The 7,339-nt window shown below is 47.0% G+C and overlaps 1 non-coding gene across 1 annotated transcript; it reads left to right on the top strand.

Annotated features, from left to right (window-relative positions):
* Positions 1-1,571: 1,571 nt before the first annotated feature.
* On the top strand, positions 1,572-1,701 carry LOC120362240 (small nucleolar RNA SNORA33). The gene has a single exon (XR_005578200.1). It is a non-coding gene; the product is annotated as a small nucleolar RNA SNORA33 (small nucleolar RNA).
* Positions 1,702-7,339: the final 5,638 nt, after the last annotated feature.

The raw sequence follows: 7,339 nt of genomic DNA, 5'->3' as shown, positions 1-7,339 counted from the left end.
CTCGTGATCCACCCGCCTCGGCCTCCCAAAATGCTGGGATTACAGGCTTGAGCCACCACGCCCGGCCAAACATTTTTTTTTTTTAAAAGGGTGTCAAAAAAATTTCCAAGGCCGGGCGCGGTGGCTCAAGCCTGTAATCCCAGCACTTTGGGAGGCCGAGGCGGGTGGATCACGAGGTCGAGAGATCAAGACCATCCTGGTCAACATGGTGAAACCCCGTCTCTACTAAAAATACAAAAAATTAGCTGGGCGTGGTGGCGCGTGCCTATAATCCCAGCTACTCAGGAGGCTGAGGCGGGAGAATTGCCTGAGCCCAGGAGGCGGAGGTTGCGGTGAGCCGAGATCGCGCCATTGCACTCCAGCCTGGGTAACAAGAGCGAAACTCCGTCTCAAAAAAAAAAAAAAAAAAAAAAAAATTTCCAGACCGGGCACAGTGGCTCACACCTGTCATCCCAACGCTTTGGGAAGCCAAGGCAGATGGCTCATCTGAGGTCAGGAGTTCGAGACCAGCCTGACCAACATCAAGAAACCCTGTCTCTACTGAAAATAAAAGATTAGCCAGGGGTGGTGACCTGTAATCCCAGCTATCTGTGAGGCTGAGGCAGGAGAATTGCTTGAACCCAGGAGATGGGGGTTGCAGTGAGCCGAGATCATGCTATTGTACTCCAGCCTGGGAAACAGCAAAACTCCATCTCAAAAAAAAAAAAAAAAAAAATCCCAGAAACAGGATCCAAAAGAGATAAAGCAAAAAGCCCCCAACCCCAAATATAGCCTGAGTATTGGCTTGTAAACAGAAAAAACCAAACTCTGTGAAATACATTAAAGAGGTTTATTCTGAGCCGATATAAGTGACCATGGCCAGGGAAATAGTCTCAAGAGGTCCTGAGAAAGTGTGACTGAGGAGTAGGTTACACTTTGGTTTTATACATTTTAGAAAGACAGGAGTTACAGGCAAAAACATAATCAACACACAAAAGGCATACATTGGTTTGGCCTGAAAAGTTGGGACATCTTGAAGTGGGAGCTTGCAAGTCATAGGTGGGTTTTGGAAATTATTTAGTTGGGCTGGGTGCAGTGGTTCATGCCTGTAATCCCAGCACTTTGGGAGGCTGAGGCAGACGGATCACCTGAGGTCAGGAGTTCAAGACCAGCCTGACCAACATGGAGAAACCCCATCTCTATTAAAAAAAAAAATTATTGGCCGGGTGCGGTGGCTCAAGCCTGTAATCCCAGCGCTTTGGGAGGCCAAGGCGGGTGGATCACGAGGTCAAGAGATCGAGATCATCCCGGTCAACATGGTGAAACCCTGTCTCTACTAAAAAAAAAAAAAAAATCAGCTGGGCATGGTGGCGCACGCCTGTAATCCCAGCTACTCAGGAGGCTGAGGCAGGAGAATTGCCTGAACCCAGGAGGCGGAGGTTGCGGTGAGCCGAGATCGCGCCATTGCACTCCAGCCTGGGTAACAAGAGCGAAACTCCGTCTCAAAAAAAAAAAAAAAAAAAATTATATGTTAATGGTTAAGAGAGTTAGGCAATTGCTTAAAGACTTGAAGTCAGTAGTAAAGAATGCTTAAGCCAGCCAATGAATCTGCCTACCTCATTGTGTTTGTGCAGACATACTTTAAAAACTGGCAATAGTAAAGCCATGTTACAATCCTTAAAGACATGGCAGTCATTAAGATCCCTGAAAATGGCTATAACAACAATAACAATAAAAGAATGCTTGAGTTAAGAGGGTCAGGCTGGGCACAGTGGTTCATGCCTGTAATCCCAGCACTTTTGGAGGCTGAGGCAGGTGGATCATTGAGGTCAGGAGTTCAAGATCAGCTTGGCCAACATGGTGAAACCATTTCTCTACTAAAACTACAAAAATCAGCCAGGTGTGGTGGTACATGCCTGTAATCCCAGCTACTTGGGAGGCTAAGGCACGAGTATCCCTTGAACCTGAAGGGCAGAGGTTGCAGTGAGCTGAGATCCTGCTGCTGCACTCCATCCTGGGCAACAGAGTAAGACTCTGTCTAAATAAATAAATAGCCGGGCGCGGTGGCTCAAGCCTGTAATCCCAGCACTTTGGGAGGCCGAGGCGGGTGGATCACGAGGTCAACTGATCGAGACCATCCTGGTCAACATGGTGAAACCCCGTCTCTACTAAAAAAAAATACAAAAAATTAGCTGGACATGGTGGCACGTGCCTGTAATCCCAGCCACTCAGGAGGCTGAGGCAGGAGAATTGCCTGAACCCAGGAGGCGGAGGTTGCGGTGAGCCGAGATCGCGCCATTGCACTCCAGCCTGGGTAACAAGAGCGAAACTCCATCTCAAAATAAATAAATAAATAAATAAATAAATAACAACAACAACAACAACAACAACTAAAAAAGGAATCATAGGTGCCAAGGCACTTGTTATGCAGATGAAGCCTCACAGGTGGCAGCCCTCAGAAAGAATAGATGGTAAATATCTCTTTTGAGATTTTTAAAAGTCTCACCCTTTCGGTTAATCTCTCCCAGTGCTGAGAGAAAATTCTGACGTGTATAGTATATTATATTGTTTCCTGAGAGAATGTGCCTAATATATCACTAGGCAAGGAAAACCTAGTCAGACCCCCAAAAGCAGAAAACTGCTCAAAGCGTTATGAAACAGGAAACAATATGTATATGTCTCACACCAGATGAATTAGTTCTTCAACACAGGATATGTAACTCTGCCTCCATTGTTCCCTCGTAAAGAATGCTTTCTATTTTATCTTTTTTTTTTTTTTTTTTTTTTTTTGAGACGGAGTTTCGCTCTTGTTACCCAGGCTGGAGTGCAATGGCGCGATCTCGGCTCACCGCAACCTCCGCCTTCTGGGCTCAGGCAATTCTCCTGCCTCAGCCTCCTGAGTAGCTGGGATTACAGGCACGCGCCACCATGCCCAGCTAATTTTTTGTATCTTTAGTAGAGACGGAGTTTCACCATGTTGACCAGGATGGTCTCGATCTCTCGACCTCGTGATCCACCCGCCTCAGCCTCCCAAAGTGCTGGGATTACAGGCTTGAGCCACCGCGCCCGGCTCTTTTTTTTTTTTTTTTTTCGAGACGGAGTTTCGCTCTTGTTACCCAGGCTGGAGTGCAATGGCACGATCTCGGCTTACCGCAACCTCCGCCTCCTGGGTTCAGGCAATTCTCCTGCCTCAGCCTCCTGAGTAGCTGGGATTACAGGCATGCACCACCATGCCCAGCTAATTTTCTGTATTTTTAGTAGAGACGGGGTTTCACCATATTGACCAGGATGGTCTCGATCTCTTGACCTCGTGATCCACCTGCCTCGGCCTCCCAAAGTGCTGGGATTACAGGCTTGAGCCACCGCGCCCGGCCCTCTATTTTGTCTTTAACCTATAGTGCACATACACTAGCTGCCTGGTTAGTTTATCTTTAACCTATGAAAGAACACAGAGCTGGCGAGTGTGGTGGCTCATGCCGTTAATCCCAGCACTTTGGGAGGCCGAGGTGGGCGAATCATGAGGTCAACAGATCAAGACCATCCTGGCCATGATGAAACCCCGTCTCTACTAAAAATACAAAAATTAGCCGGGTGTGGTGGCACGCACCTGTAGTCCCAGCTACTCGGGAGGCTGAGGCGGAAGAATCGCTTGAACCCAGGAGGCAGAGGTTGCAGTGAGCCTAGATTGCGACACTGCACTCCAGCCTGGCGACAGAGCAAGACTCCATCTGAAAGAAAGAAGAAAGAAAAAAGAAAGAAAGAGAGAAAGAGAGAAAGAAAGAACACAGAGCATCCACTTGTTAAATTTGTCACTGGGCTGTAAAGAATAAATTCATGGGTCAGAGTCTGCTCTGGGCTTTCAGCTGGAAATGCTATCAGACCCCTGATCTCTCACCTTTACACTTTATCTCTGAGTCTGTTTCTTTTTTTTTTTTTTTTTTTTTTTGAGACGGAGTTTCGCTCTTGTTACCCAGGCTGGAGTGCAATGGCACGATCTCGGCTCACCGCAACCTCCGCCTCCTGGGCTCAGGCAATTCTCCTGCCTCAGCCTCCTAAGTATCTGGGATTACAGGCACGCGCCACCATGCCCAGCTAGTTTTATTGTATTTTTAGTAGAGACGGGGTTTCACCATGTTGACCAGGATGGTCTCGATCTTTCGACCTCGTGATCCACCCACCTCGGCCTCCCAAAGTGCTGGGATTACAGGCTTGAGCCACCGCGCCCGGCCTAATGGAGATTCTTTACAGATACAAACTTCCCCCACAAAAGACAGCTTTGCAGGGCCATTTCAAAATATGCCAGACAAATATATTTTGGAGTAAAATATTTTTATTTCCTTCAGGGTCTGTTATCTGCCATGTGGTGCTAAGCCAGAGTCAGGTTGGAAAGTAGGCCATAGTACATTGGGTTAATTTAAAAAGCCCAGTTAATGAGATTTTATGATTTGTGGGTGTGATTTAACCCTTGCCTTGCATGGCCTCTAGCAGTTTCTAATCATCCACTGAGTCTTTAATTAAAATAGCATATTTTTAATTTCTGGAAATTCTATTTTTCCTCCAATTCTGCCTGGTTATTAGATTCTTGTTCGAAATTTGGTATCTTATTGCCACAAAAACTCTTATTTTTTTTTTTTACTTTTTTTTCTTTTCGTTTACTACCTGGGAGAAAACTCTTTTGCCTGTCTTATTATTTCTCCACAATGCTGGTCAGTTGTGTCTAAACACCAAAAGGGAGGAGGATATAAGAAGGTGTGTCTGGCCGGGCGCGGTGGCTCAAGCCTGTAATCCCAACACTTTGGGAGGCCGAGGCGGGTGGATCACGAGGTCGAGAGATCGAGACCATCCTAGTCAACATGGTGAAACCCCGTCTCTACTAAAAATACAAAAAATTAGCTGGTCGTGGTGGCGCATGCCTATAATCCCAGCTACTCAGGAGGCTGAGGCAGGAGAATTGCCTGAACCCGGGAGGCGGAGGTTGTGGTGAGCCGAGATCGCGCCATTGCACTCCAGCCTGGGTAACAAGAGCGAAACTCCGTCTCAAAAAAAAAAAAAAAAAAAGGTGTGTCTGACCTCTCTTCCCACTGTAAACCAAAAATGAAAGTCTAAACCCCCAGCCGTCTGCATGGACTCCACCTGTCTATAAAGGGAATTCCAAAGTTAACCTGAAACTCTAGTTCAGGCCATGATAGGAAGGGGATTCAGATAAGCCTCAAGATGCCCTCCTCCCTGTTGGATTTACTGATAGAACATACTCTTTAAGTCTGATAAGAAACGTTTACAGTCTACTCACTCTGAAGCCTGAGACCTGGAGGCTTCACCCATATCGTAAAACCCTGGTCTCTACAACCCCTTATCCCAACCTGGACATTCCTAAGCCTTTAGACAATAACTTAACTTTTTTAACCAATTGCCAATCAGAAAACCTTTAAATCTACCTATGACCTAGAAGCCCCCCACCAGCTTCTAGTTGCCCTGCCTTTCTGGACCGAACTGTTGGGAGGCAACAGTTTCTCTTCAAAGGGTTTTACTCCCCTTCTCCTTTGTTCTATTTTTTTTTTAAATTGTTTTCCCTACAAAGTCTCTCTTACCAGGCTGGAGTGCAGCGGCACGATCTCGGCTCACTGCAACCTCCACCTCCCAGTTTCAAGCTATTCTCCTGCCTCAGCCTCCCGAGTAGCTGGGACTACAGGCGCATGCCACCATGCCCTGCTAATTCTTTGTAATTTTAGTAGAGATGGGGTTTCACCACGTTAGCCAGGATGGTCTTGATCTCCTGACCTTGTGATCTGCCCACCTTGGCCTCCCAAAGTGCTGGGATTATAGGCATGAGCCACCATGCCCAGCCCTTTTTTCTATTCCATTAAGTAATTTTTCCTGCCTCTAACATGCCCAAGCATGCCGCTTGTAACTGACCCACTCTGCCTTACTTTAAGTTGTTAGGTACAAAGAGCAAACTTTCCGTTCTTTGCCCTATTCTGCATGCTACTCTTCCCTTATTTAGGAAACCTGTAGGCAATATCCCTCCCTTATTTAGGAAAAATGTTCACTCTAGCCAATCGGGATCAGTTTAGATTGTGCAGTCCAACCCCAGCTCACGGAGGAGGACACAGAAACCAGGAAAAGAAAAACCCCTGCTTTCCTTTGTTCGGGGTGCTCTTGCCACTGCTGTGTATGCAAGAAGCACCCTTCTGCAGAAGTAAATTTGCTTTGCTGAGAAACATTTCCTTTCTGAATGTCAGTTCTTTTGTTCAATGCCAGGCATTAAGATTTATGAACCAATGTACATCTTACATGATGTCTTATGTCTCCCTGAAAGGTATAAAGCCAAGTTTTTGTTGTTGTTGCTGTTGTTTATTTAAATATTTTTTTTTTTTTTTTTTTTTTTTTTTTTTGAGACGGAGTTTCGCTCTTGTTACCCAGGCTGGAGTGCAATGGCGCGATCTCGGCTCACCGCAACCTCCGCCTCCTGGGTTCAGGCAATTCTCCTGCCTCAGCCTCCTGAGTAGCTGGGATTACAGGCACGCGCCACCACGCCCAGCTAGTTTTTTTGTATTTTTAGTAGAGACGGGGTTTCACCATGTTGACCAGGATGGTCTTGATCTCTCGACCTCGTGATCCACCCACCTCGGCCTCCCAAAGTGCTGGGATTACAGGCGTGAGCCACCGCGCCCGGCCTATTTAAATATTTTAAGCACTGTGGTTTGTACCAAGTTTTTTTTCTTTTTGTTTTTGTTTTTGTTTTTGTTTTTGTTTTTTTGTTTTGTTTTTGAGACGGAGTTTCGCTCTTGTCACCCAGGCTGGAGTGCAATGGCGCGATCTCGGCTCACCGCAACCTCCGCCTCCTGGGCTCAGGCGATTCTCCTGCCTCAGCCTCCTGAGTAGCTGGGATTACAGGCACGTGCCACCATGCCCAGCTAATTTTTTGTATCTTTAGTAGAGACGGGGTTTCACCATGTTGACCAGGATGGTCTCGATCTCTCGACCTCGTGATCCACCCGCCTCGGCCTCCCAAAGTGCTGGGATTACAGGCTTGAGCCACCGCGCCCGGCTTTTTTTTTTTTTTTTTTTTTTTTGAGATGGAGTTTTGCTCTTGTTACCCAGGCTGGAGGGTAATGGCGCAATCTCGGCTCACCGCAACCTCTGTCTCCTGTGTTCAAGCAATTCTCCTGCCTCAGCCCCCCGAGTAGCTGGGACTACAGGCACGCGCCACCATGCCCAGCTAATTTTTGTATTTTTAGTAGAGATGGAGTTTCACCATGTTGACCAGGATGGTCTCGATCTCTTAACCTCGTGATCCACCCACCTCGGCCTCCCAGAGTGCTGGGATTATAGGCATGAGCCACCACGCCTGGCCTTTTTT

Source organism: Saimiri boliviensis, chromosome 1 (genome assembly GCF_048565385.1).
Source record: "Saimiri boliviensis isolate mSaiBol1 chromosome 1, mSaiBol1.pri, whole genome shotgun sequence".
NCBI classification, from domain to species: domain Eukaryota; kingdom Metazoa; phylum Chordata; class Mammalia; order Primates; family Cebidae; genus Saimiri; species Saimiri boliviensis.
Note: the sequence above shows the minus strand (reverse complement) of the source record. Positions and strands in the feature narration are given on the sequence as shown.